Source organism: Pseudopodoces humilis, chromosome 14 (genome assembly GCF_049639895.1).
Source record: "Pseudopodoces humilis isolate 2021_Gansu_Grassland_sample_001 chromosome 14, ASM4963989v1, whole genome shotgun sequence".
In the NCBI taxonomy this organism is placed as follows: Eukaryota; Metazoa; Chordata; class Aves; order Passeriformes; family Paridae; genus Pseudopodoces; species Pseudopodoces humilis.
The window spans coordinates 14,398,120-14,422,405 of record NC_142213.1 but is presented as its reverse complement, the minus strand read 5'-3'; positions in this window follow the sequence as shown (position 1 = coordinate 14,422,405).

The window sequence follows — 24,286 nt, the reverse complement described above, 5'->3', positions numbered from 1 at the left end:
ATGGGACAAGAGCAACAGCAAAGGAAGAGGAGAACAAACCCCCAACGTGGTGGTGCAAGTTCTCATTTGCAATGCTAGAGCTACTTTATATGCTGAGCTCCCATCCTTCAAGAGCAGGTCAATGTTTTAATGTGGATTGGGCACATAAATGCAGATCAATTTATGCATTAAAAAAAATCATCTACATGTGCATTTATTTCAATTTCATTTTAGTGAATCAGGTCCTGATTCAATGCTAACTGAAAACCCTTGAAATAACTGCGAGCTTGCTCATAGCCAATTCTGTGTCACCACTATGAAATTAGTAGTGAAATTAAATGGCTCAACAGTGCTAAGACATTCCCCAACTACTCCAGCAAGCAGTCGCTCACCTCTAAGGTTAACAGGATAAAGGCTGGATAAAGAAACTACTCATTATACCAGCTCTACAAAGAAGCAATTATGAGACTTTATAAAGTGGTTTCAAATATATTTTGCAAACTAGGACTCAGACAAATATTAGTGGCAGCAAATTACAGTACTTAGCAGAATTATCACCAGAAAAGAGACTCTTTTAATCTATGAAAAATATCAACAAAAGATGTAAATATGGACTCCTCGATGGGTGGTATATCTTGAAGAAAATATACATCTAATCTCACAGTGTGTTACCTCCAGTACCTGGAGAGAAGGTTAACAATTCAGAGCTGTTTCCTACAGCTATAGAATATATTTTGATGTAGATTTGTAGATATCACAGACTTAAAATCTATTGTATAATCACAGGGCAAGTGCAAGGAACCTGGGGACATACTTCTCCACAGTAAAGTGCTGGAACACTAGCTTTCATTTTAATCAATGCTATTCCCTGTTTTTAACAAATTATATTTCATTCTGTGGCCTTTAGGTTCTATTTTTCTGCACATAAACAGCAACAGCGTTTTCCCCACCACACGTACAATTTGCAGCTGAATCCTGGCATTACACAAGTGTTTATCTCCACGTGTGACGGGCAGCTGGGAGAGCACAGAGTTGCCCTCACCGAGCTTCAAGCACCAGATAATGGTCTCCAGAGCAGCCCTACTTGGATACCAACAGATCTGTTGCTGCTCTGGGTTAAACTGCACATGCCAGCAGGAAAACTGCTGGTGATCCAGGGATTCACAATCCCCATGCAATCCACTCCTCACAGTCCCATTCAAGTGGGTGAATGAGTGGTGGGAACCAGCACCTAGGGATGCCAAGCAATTACTGCAGGTTAACACCAGGATAATAGAGAAAAATTTGCCCATTCTGTCACACACAATCTATGTTCAAATACCCTGAATGTCAAGCTGCAATTTGGGAAGTCAAAGATTTCTCCAGCTTTGGCCTCTCCTTGCTCAAAGCATGAAGCGCCCCAATGGAGGCTGGCACTTGTCCCGCATGGCCAACTACTGTCACAGGCAGAAAATGCTCCTGTGGCTCCCTGACATTTCTTTCTCTGCAGTTTTCCATCCCTCTTTCGTTGAAGGAAGAATATGTATGGTTTTAAATACCGTTTATTAAAATCACATACAAAATGTTTTGGACAGCACTCCAGCAAAATCTGGAAGTGACCCTGATCACACACTCTGGCAAAGGAGACAACTTCCAGGGCAATGGCAATCACTGCCTCCTCCTCTTCCCATGAGGGACCTCAGTCCTATCCTGAACCCACTCCCAACCACATTCACCTGAAAGCTGTGGTATCTGCCAGCAGCAAGAATCTGAAACCCTCTGCATTAACTGAACGTATCTGAGAAGCAAGATTCCATGGGCTCTTTAACCCTTCCTTGCTTCATTCATGTGAATTTGTGTTTGGCAAGCCCCAAAACATTCAGAGGTCAGGTTTTAGCTTAATTAAGAGACCACAAAAATCCAGACAGTCATCCAAACCTTCTGAGCCCTCAGAGTGTGGGAAAGTAAAGTAAGAAAATCACACACCAGCAATTTCTCTGAAGATTTCTCGTGTTTGCTGTTTTGAACAAGCCTTGAAAATACCAGAACCTTTTATCTCTCTCACACTGAACTTGGGCTCAACAGAGACCCCACCAAAAACTCAATTAAAACACCTGAGCTCTGGTGCATTGCCAATTGCAGCTGCTTAATTTTCCAGTATCACACAGTTGCTTTTCAGACTCCTCCTCACAAAATCTGTTGGGGATATCACTTCTACCTATGTTCTGTCATATACCACCTTTTCAGTTTCTTGCACCAGTTCCTTCACTTTTAAAATCCATCTTCCTAAATTTGGAAAAGAAATCCTCCCCTCTGTTCCCCAGGTGGGTATAATTCACCCCTTACTTCTCCACATTTGCCATCTGACTCCTGGATGAAACAGCAGAGAGCTGCAGTGTCAGCAGCTCCTAAAGAGACCATCCCTTTTCCTTACTGTTTGGATAATGGTTGCTCCATGAGATCAATTAAAAAAAGAAAATGAAAACAGGAATTGATACCTAAGCCCAGGCCCTTGCCCAAGCTGAGGGCACCAACAATTGCAGAGAGAATTTATTGGTGCTCTTCTGCCCTCATTTTGTCCATGTTTATTTATGCATCTTTCCGTTATAAGCATCGTACATTAAAGTCAATAGCCTACCACTGCTTATCAGAAAACAAGTGGAGCCAGACCTGGACTTCTATAAATAAGATTTACTCTATTGGCTAAATAATGACATCTAAACTGGTCTGATTTAACTGACTATGGCAGTTCTTAGAGCAAAATTTAATTACACTTTGTACTTATTACAGTTCCTTTGTGTGCCTCTTGCTTCCCAGCAATTTTGAAATATAGACTTAAGTCTGCTGTACAATACATCTCCATACCTATAGTGACATGTGCAAACAGATGGCACCACGAGCACAGAGCAGCAGATCAGCGTGAGTTGTCAGTTTTGGTGGCCACATTTTCCCTTAAGTTATCTCAGCCCAACAAAAAATGGCATGAAATAATCACTGCCCATTTCCCGCGGGCTGGGAAGAGCATGACTCAGCAGCAGCGCTTTTTATAACATCCAGACACTTGACTTTCTAGAAATGCTTTTATATTTATGGAGTGTATTCATTATGGAAGTCTGCTAAGTAACGGATGCTCTGGGACGATTCTGCTCAGCCGTAAATGCAGCAAGAGCTCCGACATCTCAGGGCCTTGGGTGGGCTGGGCAGCGCTCGGGAGGAGGCGAGTGACGCGAGTTTGTGTTTGTCGGGTAATATTGCTCTGTAAAATTATATTAGAAGTGCATTAGGGGCTGTAACAGAAGACAGGAAGAGTAAAGGATACACATAAGCAGGAAGGAGAAGAGCATGCAGGGGCACTTGAGGAGAATGCTCACATGGTTGTGCCTGCACACCACTCTGCGCCATGGGGTGCTGCCAGCACCCTCCCCATCCACTCACACCACCAGCCATGGGGCACAAAACTGAGAAGGAGCCAAGAGGTTTGGTGTCACACTTTACCTTCACATTCCACATGCACTTTGTCTCATTCAGAGGAAATTTAGGACTAGCCCAAGGTGGGGTTCAGCACCAGTGTTAAAAACCCCACACCATAGTAAAGACACCAGCACATACTACTAACACAATTTAAAAATGAGATGCCTTAAACCTCATCTTCCCCCCAAGCTCCCAAACTTCATAGCCATTTAGGACCTATCCTGCACGTTCTATCATCCTCTGATTACATTTCCTGAATTCACACCCCAAACGCATTCATGGCAAGCCGTGCAATGCCTGTGAGCAGCCTCCGAGCTGGGAGCAATGGAGCTGCTGTCACCTCACCAGAGCCAGCTGTAGCACCCCAACACCTGCCCAATTTCAACTCTGAGTTGATTGAAGACATCATGGGAAATGTAGTCCTTGATGATGACTCCTCCTCTCCTTCCCTCTCCCCGTTCCCAGCCAGGCATTCTCCTAGGAACCTTGGACCAGGGATGTCAGGTTGACAGAGTCCAGGCTCTGTTGGTGCATCCCCAGGAAGAAACTTCTTTCTTCACAGCCTTCAAGGAGACAACTGTCTCCTGCCACTTTGGACCTTCATCTGGGGAAAACCCACAGAGGCTGAATTAAGCTACAATTAAATGTCAGTTTAATTAATGCAGGTTTTTCTGATGCCTTCTGTTTTAGCTTTTATGGCTGCCCTGCCCAGCCACTGATTATTTATTTGTTTTAGGGGATTCATTGTTCTTCCACTGGTGCCTGAAATCAAGGCCTCAAAGCAACATCCTCCAAAACCTTTATGGAGGAGAATCTGTACTTTTTAGAATGATTGGTGGAACAATTCTTAGTTTGTGTGTTTGCATATAGAGAGCCACTTATGGGCAGCTCTAAATATGACTACATGGACTACAGTCAGTTCAGAGGATAGGATGTTACTAGGCAGATAAGAATTTCAGATGCAAACTTGGAAGTATAATTGGCATGTGAGCAGGTAGCAGGAAACCACATAGAATATATTTTCTGAAGATCTACAGTTCCACCATTTCTCTGCAGTGGAAAGACATCAGCACACGATTTTTACCATCAAAACCCGCAATGTTGTAACCTACTGCAGAATTGTGGCCTTAGGGTTCAGTAAATTACTGTAAAATAATTTTTAATGTTTGCTGTTTTCTTTCAAAATGAAAAATACAGAATGAGAACCTCAAAAAGCATCACACAGAAATAACTGGTTTGGTTATATTACTGCATGAGTGTGCAAATGCTTTTAAAGCCTGTCTGCTGCTGGATGGGAGCGTGGGGTGCTTTGGGGTCCTGGTTCTGTCACCAGACCAGGTGTGGCAGAGCTCCCCAGCTCCAGCACACTGCCCTGGCACCTCATGGATGGAGGGTCTATGCCTCAGGCACTCTAAAAGAACATGTGTCAATTACATGCTGCATCCAACAGCAAAATTTTTCAATCAAGGCCAAGAGGAAGAAAAATTCTACGGGAAGATGGGTCTAGTTTTAATTACAGCAGCACAAATACAACCCTGACAAACCCCTGCAGAATAGACACCTCTTAGCATTTCCCTCTCAGAACCACAGCAAAAAACACATGAAAGGTCATATACAAGATAGGATTTGACACAATAAGATTTCACTCCCATGTTAATGCACCTCAGATCAAGCCTGCAAAAGTGAAATAATAAATTTAGGAAAACAAGCAAAATGACCCTACTGGTTGGTTGGTTTTCTAGATACCATCTACATATTTTAGAAACGTACAACCTTCTAATAGAAATGAATAAACTACTCAACCATAAAGTTGCTATAGAAGATATGCTTGTTCTGATTGGAAAGGGCATCTGCTATCTGCAATATTGATAATACTTTTCAAATTTCATCTGCTTTTGTTTGCATTCTGTGTCGTCTGTTTAAACACACTGGGAATAATAATGAATCCCAGCATTATCTCCACTTTTTCAAGGCCGAACATATAACTTTATCACAAAAATAATTAAAATTCTTTGGCACTCTTGTATCTTTTCCATTAAACGTTATCAAGCAGTGACAATAAACTAACATCAGTCCAAGGCTGCCCATATGCTGCTTTTAAAAAGAATGTATTTGTCCCAGGGTGAGAGACATGAATTTTGTGTTTACAGGGTCAAACAATTCCAAAGTTTTTTACAGTGTAAGGACTAAAAAATCTGTGCATGCACACACACATGCAAATGCACAAACACAGAGCTGAGGATATTGGGTTCAGAGGGAACACCTACAAACTGTTTTGTTAAAACTTCCGTTCACAGGCAAATCTTAGCAGCTTAATAATTTGGAGAACTAAAGATATAAATATTTTGCATACTTGTACAACACAGTCAATCCAATAAATGATGCTCTGAAACATTCTTGGATGTCTTGTGCAGTTAATCTCATGTAGCAGTGATTTTTTTCCTGAAGTGAATTTCATATATAGAGCTATATATTATCTCCTACACATAGGAATAACATTACAACTTTATTTTGAAAATCAATAACATTTTGAAATTAATAATATTAGTTTTATGATCTTTTCAAAATCCCTTTTCCTTTGTTATCCAAGATAAAGAAAAATAAAACGTGTTCTCTGATAATCTTTGCTTAATATTGATTAATACTCATTAGTTAAGAAAGAGGCCACCAACACTTCATTTTTCACACACTTCTAATTATTTGCCAGTGAAAACCAGTGTAGGTTTTAGAACATGTTGCTACAATATCTAACTCCAAAGTCTTTGTGATTTTTATAATCTGTGCTAACTTCTGCTTAAAATGTAGTAAAGCAATGATGTTGATCTCATTTCAATAGCACATACACAGTATTGCATAGTAATGCACTGGCTTTTATAAGCCAGGAAACAGTACCAACTCACTAAACAGATCCATCAGGATAATTGAGGAACTCATTTCAGGAGAACTCCCATATGAAGGCAGAAATGTTAGAAGATGTTAAATTTTCTTTTTGTGTATTGTTGGCTCGCTTGATAAGCAGAAGCAAGTTTATACAGCTCTGCAGCTAGTGTAGAATGCTTAAGCAAGAAATCCATAACTTTTAATATGATGAGATTGTCCTGCTAGGAGAGATGGATTTTTTCCAATATCACTGCTAACAAACAAGTAGAGTTTCCTGTATCAGCACATTTCTGTTTCTACTCTGCAGCACACATGTGCTTCATTTAGAAACAATACATGGCTCAACATTTTTGGCATATTAAAAATGAGAAGAGTACGTTGGACTAGCTGATGGACAGGTATCCTAACAGGTTCCTTTGGAGAACAAGTACAGAATCTTATACAGATAGACACACTGACAAGGTTGAGAAAACAGGGAGGGGGGAAGTGTGAAGTTATTTGTGTTAACTTCCCTTCCAAGATTTAGTGGCAGTGTTGCTTACTGGAGTGACTGCTGGGTGGACAGATAATGTCACGCAGTGTCTTATTACATGATTTCAAACCCCTGTGCACAATCTCACTTCCTGCATGAAACTTAAATATGTTTCAGGTAGGAGCTAAATAAAAGACATTACTTTTCATCTGCTTTTTCACTTAATGCTAATATAGTCACTTGTCAGTGAACGTAAAAGTAAAGGAGACAAGGGTTTATTTTTATACCTCACAGAACAGCAACTGGTGATTTCCCTTAGATCATTGCTTTTGTGTGTGCAGGCACTAAGCTTTTTTCTTTTAATATTTTAGACACACTTTATTTTTTATTCAAAACAGTTTTATCCCAACCCTGACATGCCGATATTGTCAGGAAGGGAGGTGTGATGTTTGAACGTTCCTGGGTACCTTTTCTCATTATACCTTATGAATGTAGGTGGTGCATCTCATTAATCCTAGAGCTAATCACCAGGCTCACAGTATTCATTCCCTCGAAGGTTTGGCTGAAGACACAACTGTGGTTCACAGGATTCATAGCACATGTGTGTCCAAGAGCAGCAGTGGGGACAGGGAACTGAGCTGCTGGATGGGATGGCTCAGAGCAGCACAGCTCTGCCAGGCTGCAGGACCCTCCCCAGGGCCAGCCACAGCCCAAAGGCCACACAAGGTGTCCCACTCACAGGGAATGAAAGCACCATGTGTTTTGTGCTCAGGAAAAGCAGCACAGAGACCTATCAATTCTCTGTGAGGGACCACGTGAAGGTGAGGCAGAATGCAGGTTCCTCCTGCCCCACAGCACTGCGCCCATGGGAAGGAGAGGGGACTGCTCCCTTCTCTTCTGATGGCCCTCTGAGGGATGTTGTGCAGAGTTAGGGCTGTGATGAGCAGGCAGCAGCCACCAGAGCATCCTGCAAGCCATCAGTGTGGCAAGTGGCACGTGGCATGGCCAGGTTTGTCCCTCCAGCACACCTGGCCATGGGATGAGCAGGGTGCCAGAGGTGCCAGGAGTGCAGCAGGGAGCCTGTGCCATGCTAGTTTTGGAGAGCATGGCTTCTGCAACAAGAGCATAATTCAGAGAGCCCTGCCTTGGCTGCTGCTCAGCAGAAGATGAGAAGGAGCTGCAAGCTGTGGCACTGGTGGCCACGGGAGCAGCAGGGTGAGCACACTCTCCCTGTCACTTTGCTGTCAGCCAGCACACAGCATGATCTGGCAGGACAGACCAGGAACCTTCACTCCATTAATTATCAGAGTGTTGCAGCCCCAGTTCTTTGCTTTCTTTTTCACCTTCTTCACTCTTTCTACCTAACCTCCCTTTGGTTTTCTCAAGTATGCACGCCTACTCAATTCAATTAGCCTTGGATACAGCACTGAGGCCTCAGATACCTGTAGTCATTATCCCAAGCACTTTTCATAAGAGTATGGATATTAGTCCCAAAGTCCTGGCAAAATTCCAGCTAAGCTAATGTATTTACAGCCTAACCTCCCCAAATGTATCCCTTAGTTTTGAATAGGGGAGTTATTCTTCATTTTCCCTCCTTACTTTGCTGCGTATAGTTTCTCATAGAGTTAAACTTATTCCCCATGGCAGAATAATGCAGGATTTTTCAGTCTTACCGCCTTGCAACATTTGGTATTTTTCTTTAAGCTGCAGCTTCTGGACTCCTGAGACTGCAAGAATCCTGGTTCCCAACCCCTCCCTTTTTTTTAAAAGCAAGCCGCTAATCCTTGTGTAAAAAAGCTTAAAGCACAAAGCTCCAAAACAACTAAAAGATGCAACTCGACATCTATTATTATCTTTAAAATATCCTGTGAATTTAAATTAATTCTCATGTTGTCTGAGTCCTGCCCCAGACACATTCCTGCAGCTGGCGATGCCGGTGGTGCCGCAGAGCCGGGGCTGAGAGCAGTTATGTCCCTCTCTGCCTCCTCTTGCACAAGCCACTTCTGCTCCCACCAGCAAGGTCACTGGGGCTCCTGGCTGCAGCTGTGGGCAGAATGATTCATTTGTGCTCTTGAAGGGCAGGCCTGGGGCCAAACCCTGCCCTCCTGGGTCATTCCAAAATTTCTCAGTGCATACAGGTAACGAGACAGTCAATGCCTACACCGCTGTAAAAGGGATGGTTGCTCTGAGATGTTTTCTCAAGATTTTGGCTGGTTCTGGAAGGATGAGGGATTTGTTGCAGCAAGATCCATCTGAATGGATGTGTTCACTCCCATAGAGGCACGAAGCTGCCTCGTCCTGGGTGCTCAGCCCAGCATTCCAACAGGGACATTCCAGATTTACAGGGCTGGCTACATGGAAGGAAACGCACACATTCAGACTGCAAGGGAGTCACACATTTACCGCCTCTGCACTAATTTTGATGGATTTTCTTGACAGAGAGATAATGGGGCATTTTGGGCCTCATCCTTTTTCTTCAATTCCTTGGATTTAGCTGGAATTCCTTGGAGATTAAACCAGGCAAGTTTAAATAGCATTTCATTTCATCTGTGGCTTGCTTTACTGGGGTCCTTTCATGACAGACTCACAAACATTATTCATTAGTTTGCTCACCTATCCGTACCCCTACCCCAGCTACCCAATATTCGAAGACAATCAGCAAATTAATGATTTCACATTTTCAGCCCATTAAATTATTTATTGCTGGTGTCAATAGAAAGTTTTTAAAAGGTAAAATATATTTGTATATTGACTGCCAATTCTACATGGATGTAATGGCACCAGGCAGTGTACCACATCATGAAATAAAAATTAAATTGTAGTTGGGCTTTTAAATCAACTCAATTAAAATAAAGAGATTCTTGGCTTGATATAGGGAAATATTTGTATTTCCAATTCTATTTGTTAATACATTGACATATGTGCTATTTTTTAAATGTAGCACTAAGTGCACTTTCTGTCAATGCCATAGATTTTTTAATAGACTGAGAAAATGCATTTCATTTCTTCTTATTTTCCTTCAATACATCATTTGGTTCTGCTTTTTTGCCTGCATGAAATTCATTTTCTAATGGAAATATTTGTTTTGTAAATCAAATATGTATTATGCACAAAATGCAAAGCACAAATTAAATTATGTTAATGAAATGAAAGAGATATGAAATGCATATTTCATGGACAAAACATAACCTCAGCAAACAACCATTTCTTGATAAAATCTTTAAACACAATCTCATTCTGTGACAGACATATTGTTAAAGCAGATAGCACCTCATTTAAATGGTTTCCTTTAATATTAGTGCTTAGTATATAATTGTAAATAACTTTTGGGATGAAAAACCAATAATGAAATACTGTCTTTAATAGTTTGCTATTGATGTCAGCATAAAATTTGTAGTAGTTGAATATTGGAAATTGGGAGTGCACACACATATAGTCAAAAGCTGTAAATGATTGCATATTTAAATAGAGCTGACTAAGGCAAAGATGTTATAGATATTAGTAATAGGCAGAAAATTATGCTGACCTAACATTATTTGACAAAACCCACTGTTTTAAATTATATATTGGTTACACTTAATGAATAATAGATTCTGTAGGTGTTGTTTCTCTGATCACAATGCTGATGACACTATATGTTTGAGATTTCTTAGTCTTCCTTTTGGCAATAAAGCAGGTAGAGCCCACAAAAGCCACCAAAACACAAAATTGTATCCATGGGTCTCCAACCTAGCCTAGTCTTCTGCAGGACAAACATTCCCAAAGATAGGAGCAAAAGACATATTCTTGAACAAACAAAATGCAAGAAAAAGCACTCAACATAGAGGAAGGGAGTTCAGGCAGGTCTTGGGCTGCTATGCCCTCCTAAATAGTAGAGTCAGTACAGACATCCCACCCATTTGTTGGGTTTCATCATTGTTTTGCCATCAATCAGATTCAATGTGTTGGCCCACATCTGTGTTTTACATTCCTCTGTCTTCCTCTCTGCCTTGAGCACACATGAAATCAGAACAGAGAGACTCTCGATATGTAAGCCAATTCTTTCAGACATTTTAGGGCAGCAAAGAATGTATTAAATCACCAAAGGGACATCTGTCTCTTCTCTGCTATATTATTTTTATCAAAAATGCTAAGAAAGAGAAAAAACATGATGCAGAGTAAAAAGAAACAACCAGCCCCAAAACTCAGATGATCATTAGAGAGCTGGGAGATGCCTGTAATCTAACAGGTGATAAGGAGACCAAAGCGCTTATTTGAATGTTGCTATTCTTTGCGTGAAAGCAGGAGAGCTATACATAATTAATTGGGATCTGCTTCATTTTCTGAAGGAGAACATATTTGTTTTTATATTAAGTATTACAGAAGACACTTAAGATTCAGGCACTGATACCTGATAATTGTTTATCGTGTTTTTTCGCAGGAGGGAAGCAAGATTGATGGACAAACCAGGACAGTGTTGTTTGAAGGCCATTGGCTTTTAAGTCACTGTAGTTTTAGTTCTTGAGTCAGTATCATAACAGGCCAGAGGCTGATTGGCAACTCATTCCATCTTTGCAGTGCATGGTACTGCACATCAGTATCTGCACTGCTTTGTTTAGAGCTGTTGCCTCTGAGAGCAGTGACAACTGTGCAACAATAGTCAAAGTCCTCTCATTCTTTTTGGAGATGCTGGGAGCCTGTGAGATGTCCTGTGCCCTGGTGAGATGTCAGAGCCCACTGTGGCACGGGATGCTCAATGTGGCCATGGCTGGGCTCCAGCTCCCTGAGTGCTGGAACACACTCACTGCTGTGACACCCAGAGCCCTGCCCACAGGAGCCCAGGCATGGTCAGCCATGGACCAGAGTCATACCAGAACAGACCAAAAAATTCATTAAAATTCATTAGCAGGGACCAAAAAATTCATTAAAAACACAAACCTGCCTCCCAACTAATAAAATATATTGTCCCAAGGTTCAAAGTGCCCCCAGGGCTGCTTTCCCCACTACCCCTGCACAGCCCACAGCTGTTGGACTGTGCTGCACCACTTCACTGCCTGAACTTTCCCATCCCCAAACAGCATCTCCAGGCAGGAAAATACCCCCAAAATGACAGACTGCCCCAGGCTAGGCCTTTCTCCACTGTATGGGCTGCTCCAGCATCTCCCTGCGGCAGCAACTCAACCTCTGCTGCTGCTGAGGACACCTCTCCAAGAAGGGAGGCTTTGTGCCATCCTCTGTATGTATGGTGGTTGAGATAACTTTCCTCTTTGCTCTGAGGCACAGACAGGTGCCTTTAGGAATGTTCACGACAGCCTTGATATCAAGTACGTAACTCTGAGATAAGCTTGGCAATAAATACATAAACACATATAGCAAACACAGTGCAGCAGCATGGCAGCAGAGACCTGTGAAACTACAGAGGGCTCTCCCCATTCATACATTAAACTATTTATTAATCATACCTGCCCTGTTTCCCTTCACCTCAGGCACCTCAGCACTGTGATGGATTAATGGGGACACAGGAATGCAGAATCCCTTTAGTGAGTAAAACAGGTGACCAAATTCTGCACGCCCCTCATAGCAGGACAACCACAAAACCTGCTCAGGACTCCCAGAAATGGGTGGGCTTTGATCAGTTGCATGGTGGAATCTTGGACAGGAACAGGGTACAAATGCTGTTGGGATTTAAAAGGAAGAGGACAGCAAAATGTCTGAATGAGATTAACAGTACAGCCTGCCTTTGCTTCTGGCATAACAAAAAAATGCAACCAAAATAAACAGTGCAGCTGTGTGAATCTGAGCTCCTTTTGAACCAGGCCATCAAACTGTCTCTCTGCCGTAAAGTAAAAACCTTCCAAACACTTCCAAAATCTCCAGACTTGGCAATTTCCCCAGGATAACCCAGTAAATTGCTGGGGAGAAAAAAACAAAGTATCCCATGTATCATAAAATACTGGAATTTTATCCTAAGCAAAGGCCAAAAACTTCTGATGGAGAACCCAAAGCTGATCTCTGGACAGTCAGAGCTGAGGAAGGGTTTCCTCCCAGTGCATCAAGGAATTCTCTCTGTCTGTTCACAAAGCCATTTGACTGGAACACAATAACACAGAGAAGGAGTGCTGGGGAAGAAAATGTCTCCAAGGAGTGCCAGGATTTGGGAGCATGGCTACAATGGATCTTGAGGGTCACAGGGTGAAATCTGCAGCTGTTGAAGGTGACTGTGTCACTGCAGAGATGCTGATGTGGCATTAGTAGCCATCCCCATTTGGTCAAACCAGGCTGGGTACCTTCCTGAGCCATAAAATCAGTTCCAGACTTCCTATTTGTTATTTGAGTAGAAATCATGAGACAGAAACTACCCTGAGTCAATGGAATTATGGATATTTAAATCAGAGCAAAATCTGCTCCCTAACACATCTGTTGTGTCCATACCACCTATAGAGGAATAATGGATGCTAAATCTAAGTTGTGCTTCCTATACTTATTTCATAGGAAATACAATTTTTTATCTATTTTATCAATTTTCTAAAATGAATCTTTCCCTTTTTCATTATCAAATTTCAATCTTATATCAGTTCCAGCACCACCCCAAGCCATTCTGGAGTTCTCGTTTACATCACTAGAGATTAATATTAGGTGTTTGTAAAAGGAGGATATTAGCTTCTCCCTTATATCTGTCAAAATTAATAACTTCTCTATCACAGATAACTCCAGGTCAATATTAGATTCATAGATGTGGCCAGAAATAAAATGTATGGAAATATAATATCTCATTTATAAGTACCCAAAAAGAAAAAAAAAAAAAAAAAAAGGGTTTTCATTATTGAAATTTAGACTGCAACTGTACTAAAGATCAAGAGACTTTAAGGGCTGAACATATCTGCCATATGGCCTTAGCCTTTCAAATAGAAAACAAATTGGAGGTCAGCCCAGGGGAGAAGAGAGAAGTGAATTTTCTACAAGCAGGGCAAAGGAAGGCATCAGGATCCTCTCCCCATTGTGTTTGTGTTTCTGCCTAAATGTATGCTGTGGCCAGAAGAAAGGCTCCAGACATAAATGTTTGTTCAATGATTGATGTAAATACTTGGGTGATGATTGATAACAGTTGTGTCTGGCAGATGTCCACCTCCTGCACAGCTGATCCACCCAGGTGCCTGCTGATGTTGTGCTGATTTAAAGGGAATAACATGTTCAAAGTGACCATATTGCATCAAGAATATCCTCTGCTCTTGGTCCAGCAGAGACGATGTTGATTATATTTGTTAATGGACCATACTGCTGTTCCCTAAAATTTACTGATTTAAGAGCATCAGCAGACACAGAGCCCATCTGTGGCCTGGTGGAGGCAAAGAAGGTCTTGTCCATCTCCCGTGGAGCACTCCTGACTTCAGGACTCTCTCAAACTCCAGGCATGTTTAAGAGCTGCATCAGAGACACGGTCAGTGTTGGAGTGAGCCCTGTGCACTGGAGTTCAGCTCTTCTGTCAGAGTCCTTAAACACAGACCAGGCCAGGTAACTTTCACACTTCTGATGTGAACATAATTCTAATTTTGAGTGGCTTTCCTGGCTTCCCAGCTGGCTGTCCCCATCTCAGCACCGTGACCGTGCCACAGGGGCAGAGCTCAAAGCCTTGCACGCAGAGTGTGGGCTCAGGAGAGGAAGATGAAAAGAGCGTTGCCAATGTGAAATCTATTTTTTACGTAGGTTTCAAGGAAGAAGGTGAGATAAATACATGCTGTGGGAATACAACAGAGGAGAAGCTGTATGAGTTATGCTTTCAGAAGTAAATAACACTGGAGCCAGTGATTTAAAGGTTGTTAAATGAATTTTCCCAACTATTTTATTCACTGTGATCAAAATTATATCAGTGATGTTCTTACTAATAGATCCCATTTGGCTCAATAATCTTTTATTTGTAATTACAGGTGAAAAGGTCATTTTAAGAAAGCCTGCATGGGCTTTAAAGAATTATGCTGCTTTCACTTTGTTTTTATAAGCAATTGAGGATAGAGGGCAAAATTAACTAATGCTACTTTCTGTGAGAAAAATATTAAAACATCCTCAGTTCATATCTTCATTTGCCCAAAGGAGTTTTTCCTGTTGCTCCTCTTCAGCCCCAGGCTTTGCGCACCGACTGCTCCCTGCAGCTGTGTGGGCAGCGTGGCACCAGCCACCAACGTGCCCATGGGGAAACAGCATCTCCCCCCTTTTTCTTCCTCATCTCCTCAAACTCTGGGTGACCCATAGCGAAATCCTTTTAACAAGGCTTCGTGCCTTCGTTCCTTCAAACCAGTTAAAACTCTGCAAAAATAAACACGAGCCCTTCTCTGTTTTTTCTGCGGCTTTGGGATCCGTTTCAAGCATGGAAAGGAACAGCCCTACCTGGGTGTAAGGCACGGGGAAAGGAGAGCAAAACAGCCAGCTGGGAGAAGAGTTGTCTTTAGCAGGAAAACTGCCAGGGAGGGACATTTATATCTGTATTCTTCTTGGGTGTCTTATGCTGCACTGAGATCACAGTGATCATCACACGCCTGACCCCAAGCGAAGTTCCGTGCGCGCAGAGGCACCGGAGGCGGAATAAACACGGAGTGTAAACACCGCTCAGCTCCCTGTGATCCCATTTGTCTCCTTGTCTTCCGGGTGCTGATACACAATTGCCACAAAGGACCACGTTTCTGCACATTCAGAGTAAGTGAAACCCGCTTCACCAGCCAATGAATGCTGAAGGTCAAATGACAGCAGGGCGCTGGTGCCCAGCACCCCAGGGACAGGCACCCACCGGGAGCTGCTGGTGCAGAGCCTGCAGCACCGCTCGCTCCAGAGGTCCCTTTTGAATGGGCATATTCTTCCCTTCTCTTCACACAGATGAAAAGCTGCACCTGTGTGAAGGAAAGCATTCCCTGACCCAGCTCACCACATTTCGGTTTGAAGTGCTGTTTGTCACCACTAAGCACTACTCTCCCCACCAAGGAGTGGTATTTCTCCCTGGAATTGCTCTCTGCTTTAATAGGGTGTGAATGCCTGAAACAGCTACAGTGCAGTAATAATTGTTATTCGTGTTTGGCTCCTAGTGGGGAAACACAAAAGCTGCCACATGAACTTTTCTACTTGAAGATGATACCAACATGTATATTACTTCAAAAGATGGGGAATATGTCTTTGTGACCTAACCTAGCTGAACTCACAAAAACAATGGCATCTCCTTCGTTGGGAAGAGTAAAGTATTGAAACAGGATTCAGAGGAGATCAATTAATCAGCCCATTCCCTCATGTACAAACACAACCTTTAGACCTCAGTTCTGAGAGGTTTACGCACACCTCTGCAAAAACATTCCCCGCTGCAGCTGTTTTTCTTAACATTGGAAATTAGAAAAAGAAAAACCACATTTTTCCTTCAGCATCAATCAGCTTCAAATACTAGGCCAGGGTTGAGGACTACAAATTTAACCTCTAGGCTCAGAGGACTTAGAAAGGAAGAGGAAAAGGAGGAGGAGGAAGGCTACATGTCTGATTTTGCACTGAGGTGAAGGCAAGGAGGGTCTCCCCATCTGAGCAAGGTAGGGATGGAGAAAAAAGAACCTACAAAGAAGGTGAGAAGCAGGTGCAACCAACTCTGCTTCCTGGGTAGCCTAGAGACCCCCACCCCTCCCTCAGGGCTGCTTACAGGACAGGTGGAGTGAGACTCAGCAACAAGTGAGAATAACATGCCCATGAGAACATGGAAGATTTACACAGAAAAATGCTTCTAGCCATCAGAACAGGGAGATTTTGAAACATCCTTCTAAGATAATCAGTTCTAAGATGCCTCCCGTGCAGTTGATCATTGAGTTCAGTCTAATGTTCCTGCAATATCGAGACCAGAGATTCCTTCCCATTCTGTCTTTTCCTGAGGGGGAAAAGGAGAAAAGAAAAAAACAATCAAATAATCTTCAACATGTGAAATGTTTTTTTGGTGCATTGGATGGATGTTGTTGTGCAGGGCTAGGTGGGAACTTTAAAAAAAGTCTAAAAATATTCATTCACATTTTTAAATGAATTTACTGCAGACACAGTGATTTCCCCCCGGGATTTGCTTTCTGCACACTTTTGAGCAATCAAGTTTTACTGGGCAAATGTTTGCACAAGACAAATTTCAAAATTGCATGCAGAGACAGAATTTTTTGTCTTTTCATGCCAGACATGCTTGTAGGCTTCTCCAATGAGCAGACAGAAATAATATCATGTGATTTATCTGACCCATCACAACCAACGCACATACCTTGACTAACGAAGATCAGACACCCACAGTTGTTTGTGATCAAGACACAGAGTTGTTTTTTTAATTACAAAGCTATCCATCAGTAATTTCAAATAATAAGTAAATTGGAGGGAATTGTGATCTGTCTCCAGATAGTCTGTGAGCAGAGAAAGCAGCTAAATTTGTTGAATAAATTATTCATTATGGATTATTCGCTCAGCTCTACTGCAATAGCAGTGACATTGTTTAATTTAATAGCACATTAAGGGATCTTTCTCCTTACACAAATGAGTGCATTGCTCCCAGCAAGTTGACTCTTGAAGATGCAATACTGGAAACCTGTGAGAGCTACCCCTGTCCAAGGCTTCAATTAGGTTTTGAGCAGAGAGGACCCTGATAAGACACCACTGGTGATTTGTGGCTGCAGCCCTTGTGTGGGGATACAAACATGCTTGACAGAATCTGGGGCTATGCAAGTCCTGGAAAAAGAACTGGAAACCAACCACTTCACTTTGAAATTAACTGTGCTTTGAGATGGATCTGAACATACTAAAGCCAAAAAGCCAGCTTTTTTTCAGATCTCATCTGACCCTGGAGAAGCTAGTGCATTTTATCTGAGCCCTGTAAAGTCTGGCAGCTCCTTTTCCCATCCCCAGCCATGCTGGAGCTCAAAATCCACAGCCAAACTCAAGAATAGTGAAACTCTGCCAACTAAACCAACCCTTTCTGAACAGCCACTGCAAGAGTGTCAGTCCTGTTGATTCTGTTGATTGTCTTGACTCTCTCTGGAGACAGCATAAAGCATGGTGAATATTTGTATAGCTCATTTACAACCAACTACCTGCGGAGGAAACTTCCCCTGTGACTTTTTTCCTCTGAGAAATTAAGATCTTCAAAGTCCCAAGGACCTACTGCACAAACAGCTGCAAGACATTGTGGCATGCTGGCTCTGGCCCTATTTCTTGATCACTTTTGCAGATGTGGCTCGCCCAGACTCTTGGTGTTTGTGACACCCGGGGCTGACTGGGGAGCTGGCACACACCCTGCAGCACTGCCCATGGGCACACAGAGCTGTCTCCAACCCCTCTAGCACCACTGCTGCCTTCCACTGCACACCCAGCACATCCAGCATAGCAGCAGGATCAGGTTTTGGAGCCTAATACAGCCCATGGAGGTGAGGGTCGAGCACTGGTCAGCCACAGGCAGGTGGCAGAGGGTGAGCCCATAGAATCCTTCATGCCAAAAGGGTGGTGTTTGTGGGACCCTGATGTGAGTGCCACACACAGGCACAGGGCTCATGCAGTTGGGGAAAGATTAATTTTTGGCCGCTGATGAGAGCAGGAAAGAAAAGAAATAATGTATACCTTTCATTTGGGTTAAGAAGAGCTGAAAAAGCCCTAGTGAGTGAATACATCAATGGAACTTCATTGCCCATTCACGGATGAGAAATATCAGGTTCTAAAATACCCTGAATCTGCCCCAAATACAAAAACACAGAGAAACACAGATGCATGCAGAGATCCCCAACCTGTTCTGATTTATCTCCTCGGCATTTTTGATGCTGTGTGCTGTTTAAAAAAGGATCCCCTGCGCAAAGACCTGTGGGCAGCAGGTACGGTGCTGCCTCCCAGGCACTTGTGTACAGCAGACAAGAAACAGATTTCTCAGCCCTATCAGACAGCTCTCCAGCACAGTGCATTTCCTGATAGCTGTGCCCAGTGCCCGTGCTGTCACAGGGCAGGCAGTGCCTGGGTGTCACTGGGCTGCCCTGTGCCAAAAGCAAGAGCAGCAGCAGTCCTGGCATGCTGGGCCCAATGCAGCAAGGACAGGCACTCAAACACATGATTAAGGAAGGTCATGACCATTTATGCTGTGGCAGATCCTCAAGGAACTTTCCCCTTCTCCTGCAATTTTTTTTCAGCTGGCATTGTAACTCAGCATTGAAACCTTTAGTGGCCACTTCAGGGCTCAGATGTCTGTTACTTATGTATATACTTGTTTTACTTATATATATATATATGTATGCATGTATGTATGTGTGTGTGTGTGTATGTATATATATATATATATGTATATATGTATGTGTGTGTGTATAGATACATATTTACACATATATGTGTGTGTGTGTGTATATACATATACAACTACTGTATAGAATCCTGGTCATTTACTTCCTGCCCTGCATTACAGCTATAAAACAGAAAGATGAGTGTGGTCAGGGAGTAAACTTAAAGAAAAGCCATAAGGCACCGACCAATACCAAATGTTAGAGAAAAGAGAGAGCAATTCCACACTAATCTTTGAGTCCCAGCAGAGCCAGCCTGCTCAAAGAGAATCCATCCATCCATCCAGGTAGGTGCAGTCCTTTCTCCTTCCCTCCTTTGGTACAACTGTTTATATCCATTTCTTCAGGTACTGTATTTAATATCTAATATATGTTATATTTTTATCTGTTAAGCTACAACACTGGATCCAGTTCAGCCTACCCGTAGGCAAGTTGCCCTGTTATGCCTCCAAGCATCTATACCATATCATTCTGCCTATAACCTTAAAATTGAAATGCCATGTCATATTTTCTACCATCAGTAGCAAGCCTTATCTTACCTTACATTCTATTATATCATCGTGCTTTCCTCCCTGCTTGATAAGCTGTCAATATTGTTTTGGCATGAGAAATTTCCATCTCACGCATCAGATGATCTCCATGACCTTTAAGCGAGTTGCCAGTAAGATAATTTACTCACATTGTTGAGACAAAATAATATCTCTTCTGCCCAGGTCACATGACATGATCATGACATGATTTTTCAAAAAATTATTAAATTTTGCACATTTTGGGGGTGGAAGGCCTCTGTGGAAAATTGAAATTACTAGATTGCTTATCATTTCAATTAGCTACAAAGAGTTAAAAAGGCTACTTGCCACTGCTTCACCCATGAGCACATCCCGAATTCCCACACTGCACATAACTCTCTTTAACTTCAGTCACTCTTTCCACTTTTTTTGCTTAAACTGCTCATCCTTTTGCAAGGAATGTTTTAATACAACCGTCTTCGCAGTGTCTTGTATTAGCAGGAGGATGTGATCACAAATATCACATCCTTTTGGCATCTTTTTGGCTCTCTGTGCATAACAAAAATGTCAAACAGATTTTAATGAAAGGCTGCATGCTTGTGGGTATTGACAGTTTGACATAGAATCCTAATTTTCAGATGTCTTGTTCTCACTGTTTTTAACACAAATACTTGCAGGATAAGAGCAAGGCACCACAACTGCAGAGAGATGGTATTTATATAATGTCCTCCTATTCTCACTGGTTCTGCTTAGCAGCTTGGCCAGTTTCTGTGGGGTTTGGCCTGAGAGATTTTGTGGCTCGGCTACAATCATGTCCAACCCCAGTTTAGAAACCAAATTATTTCTTTTCCTCACCCACAGCTCCTGGCTGCTCCCTCATGGGGCTGGGAAGGGGACAGCCCAGCCAGGAATGGGGCACAGCAGGCAGGGAAGAGGTGATGAAGGGGCCCATGGATGTCCCTGCAGGAAATGCACCCTCATTGCATCCTGCCAGCTTATGGGCTGCAGAGAGCAGGAGAAACCAGGATAAGGCAGGAGGACCATCCCATGGAGGACAGCAGGGACCAGGAGAGGTCTGTGCACCACGGTCCCTCGAGGAACCCACACATAGGGAATGCACATGAATATATACATATTTGTATTTGTTTATTTAACTGCAGCTGGGCTTCCTCCTCCTACTCTCTCTGTGCTGGAGTGAGTGACAGCTCTTTGTTTCACTGTAGAGAAAACGCCAAGACTTCAGGAAAGGGGTGTGAGGCTCCCTCCATCATTTCACTCGAGTTCTTCCCATCCCAAGTGCCCCACACTGTTAACATCGGCTACTTCTGCACACCACTGAGAGAAGAGGACAGCAACTGTCTATTCAATGAGATATTAGAGCAAACAAAGCTGAAAACTAGAGCTGAGGAGCATCAGGAAATGCCAGTGGGTAAGATACTCTCCAAAGTTTACCACAGGCAAAATATTAAGGTTGCCATTATCTCTCCCAGCCATGGCCATGGACTCCACCACCCTTGCACCACAAAAAACTCAGTTCCAGGACTTCCCTCCCCTCCATCCCACAGTGGTGGGACAGAACAACTCTTTCCTAGGAAGTTCCCTGTTCTCCCCATGTGCTATGCTGATTGTTACCTTGTATTAGTGATGCCTCTCAGTTTTGCCTGCTGAGCAAGATTTGTCACCACCTTCCTTTGTCCCCAGGACCAGGTTGGAGGCCAATTCTGTGAGGCATTTTTTGACTTCTACCTAGACCTGTGCTTTGTCTTTCAGCATGACCAGCCCCATCTCCCTCCCTTGTCTTGCTGTTCAGGTACTTATCTTGCCTTGATAATTTCCCACATGGCACTTTATCAAATACTCTGGTGTGAAAAATGAGATCTATTTCATTTATTTTATCTAGAAAATCAATGATTTTTATCCAAGCAAGATACCAGGAATTTTTCTGCCATAATCTATGTTTGGTAAAGTTATGCAGTATTCTGGACCACTTTTGCAATTCTTTGGTTAAATTACCATTTCCTCCAAACCATGTGCTAAGCTTTGCACCCAGAAGATCAGATCAGATCAGCAGCCTCAATGCTGCTGCTCCAGCTCTGCATTGCTGCCCACATGGCCTCAAAATGCTCCTGTGAGGGTCACCTTCCTCATATCCTTTTTGTACTTGGACAAAAAATAGTCACTTTTTTTTATTAATTACCAACCACATTCGTTGATGGGGTCTTATTCATCTCTGGTTGTCCTGTATCTCATGCCTTCATCGCCTTCTCTGCCAATCTCCACTATACATGCAAGTTATATCTATCTATATCTATATCTGTATCTGTAAGATAGCCTTGGGACATGATCTCTGTACTGCTTCCATGAACCTTCTGCAGAGTCACACTCCAAAGAACAGGACACAAGCCCAGATGGGTTTCAGAAAGCCAAGCCAACACTGTGATTTATTTTTTAAGGCAATTTAACAAAGTTTGCATGGCTGGTGAAACACTTAGTGCAGCTTTGCAAATAACACCAAAGAGAACGGATCAATGTAATGCCCTATTGACAAAGTCTGAACTATAATACATATATTTTATACATTTTTATTGTGTTCATGTATGTTGATTCATAGCTGCTTTATCAATAAAAAACACCACACAAAGTTTTATATCATAACTGTCATAAAAATTATTTATTACTAGGATAATAACAAATTTTATGTGGACTGAGATCCTTTGTGGTAAGATGTTGAACAATAAAAACACAGGATTTCCTGCTCTATATAGCACTGGCCTAAGGAAAGCTGCTAATTTCTCTCCATTCTGAGGAATCCACAGGTGTGCACACAGATACCTATAGACACAGATATCTGGAGGCACATTCAAGGTCACACAGGTACTCATGTCAAACCTTTGTAAAATGTTTCCTCCTAAAAATAAACATTTAAAGGCCTACAACATGCTTAAAACAAGACAGATTCAAGAACCATGAATTTAAGCACTTATCAAACTTGGAAGCCATTAATAGCCTCTCACCAATTATCCCTCAGAAACAATTACAGGGGACCAAATACTGCAGCCCTTGACTGAGCAGATCTCCCCTCGAGGTCACCAAGAGGGTTGCTCAATTAAGGGCTGCAGAATTTGGTGCAAATTTAGCAATTTCTGTGTTGTGGTGCCATTTTCCCAGTGAAGACTTTGGTGCTGGAGGTCCCCAGGGCAATCCTGTGCCCCGGCACCGTGGCTGCTGGGCCTAGGGAGCCTCCCCTCCCTGACTTTCCATTCCTGCACAAAACAAGCAGCAGAACTTTTCTGTTGCCCGTGCAGAATAGTCGAGGTTAAGGTATCAACTGTGCAAAATTAAGCCCCTTGGAATATTTATTAAAATCTGCTTGCTTAATTTTACCAAAATGCACCACAAACTTCCGAAGGGAGAAAGCCTCAACTTCTGAATGTAAAAAAGATGTAAATATATTCCTGGTAAACCTGACCTCTGTGAGCTATACAAAATGACTACAGTCTTGTGTTTCAAAGATATTCTTCCTTGAAAAATATCCATTGTTATGGCATTTCCTTGACTAAGTAGAAATAACAGAGGTTATGCTTCAGCTATACACAACAATATTATTTCTTTTAATATATAAATGTGCCAAAAGGGATGTATATAAAGAACACTGATAGAGTTCCTAGAGCTGTTCTCTGCTTCCTATTGTTACAAACAATAATTTGAGGAGAGGAGAAAAAAAATCCCACAAAGAAGGATTTCAGCTTAACACGAGCAATACTCCTCCTGCACATCTTTCCTTTTATGCAGTTTTGTTTCAGTGATTTGAGCATGTTCTAATTTTGTCATTCAAGCCATCTGACTTTCACTGCTCTATACAAACAAAACCTAATTTAGTCTGAGATGTTTTAAGTCATAACAATGACGGATGGCCAAGGTTCAGGTGTGCTAGAATATTTAAATACCTAGTCTATATTTTCCTGATATAAAGACAGGCAGCTTTTTGTACTCTGATTAATTATGATTTTGTGTCTGAAAAAAATAGCTCTTTCTATTCTACATTATTAATTGGTTATTTAATTAGGGATTCTGGTAGCTTCAGATGTTGGGTAGCTAAAATTGTGCTGTGGTTAAAAAAAAAAATAAAATAAAAAAAAGACTAGCTCCATACTGTTGCCTTTTTGTATCTTATGAAGGTCACAATAAGATGTGATTGTTTGGCACAGCAGCAGTGAATTATGCCACCCAGACAAGCTTTTAACCTATGTGCCTTCACTCTGAGTGAGACACACAGGGATGTGCTCTCTTTAAACAGTTCTCTATTGAAGAGGATTCAATCACCATAATGAATCTGAGGCCAGGCAGCAATCTTCTTCACTGAAAGAATTTCTAAAAGATTGTAGAATTTGTAAAACGAACAGCTCACAGACTAAATGGCTGTGTGGGTGAATCAATTATTGCAGGGCTCGCAGTAGTCATAATATTTAGTACATATCATAGAGTGTTTCAGGTACAATAAGATATGCTAGTTTTTTCCCATTCCTGCTTGAAAGTGGTATGTGCTCCACCAACTTAGTCAATCTTCAGGATCTAGTTAGAACTAGTATTAAGTCAATAAAAAAATCCATCTGCAGCTGTGGTGCATGTACCAGGATCCGAAGGGCTCCCATTGCAAAACAGTAATTGTATTAAAACGTGCACCACCGAGCTGCTCGCTGGGAAAACACATGATG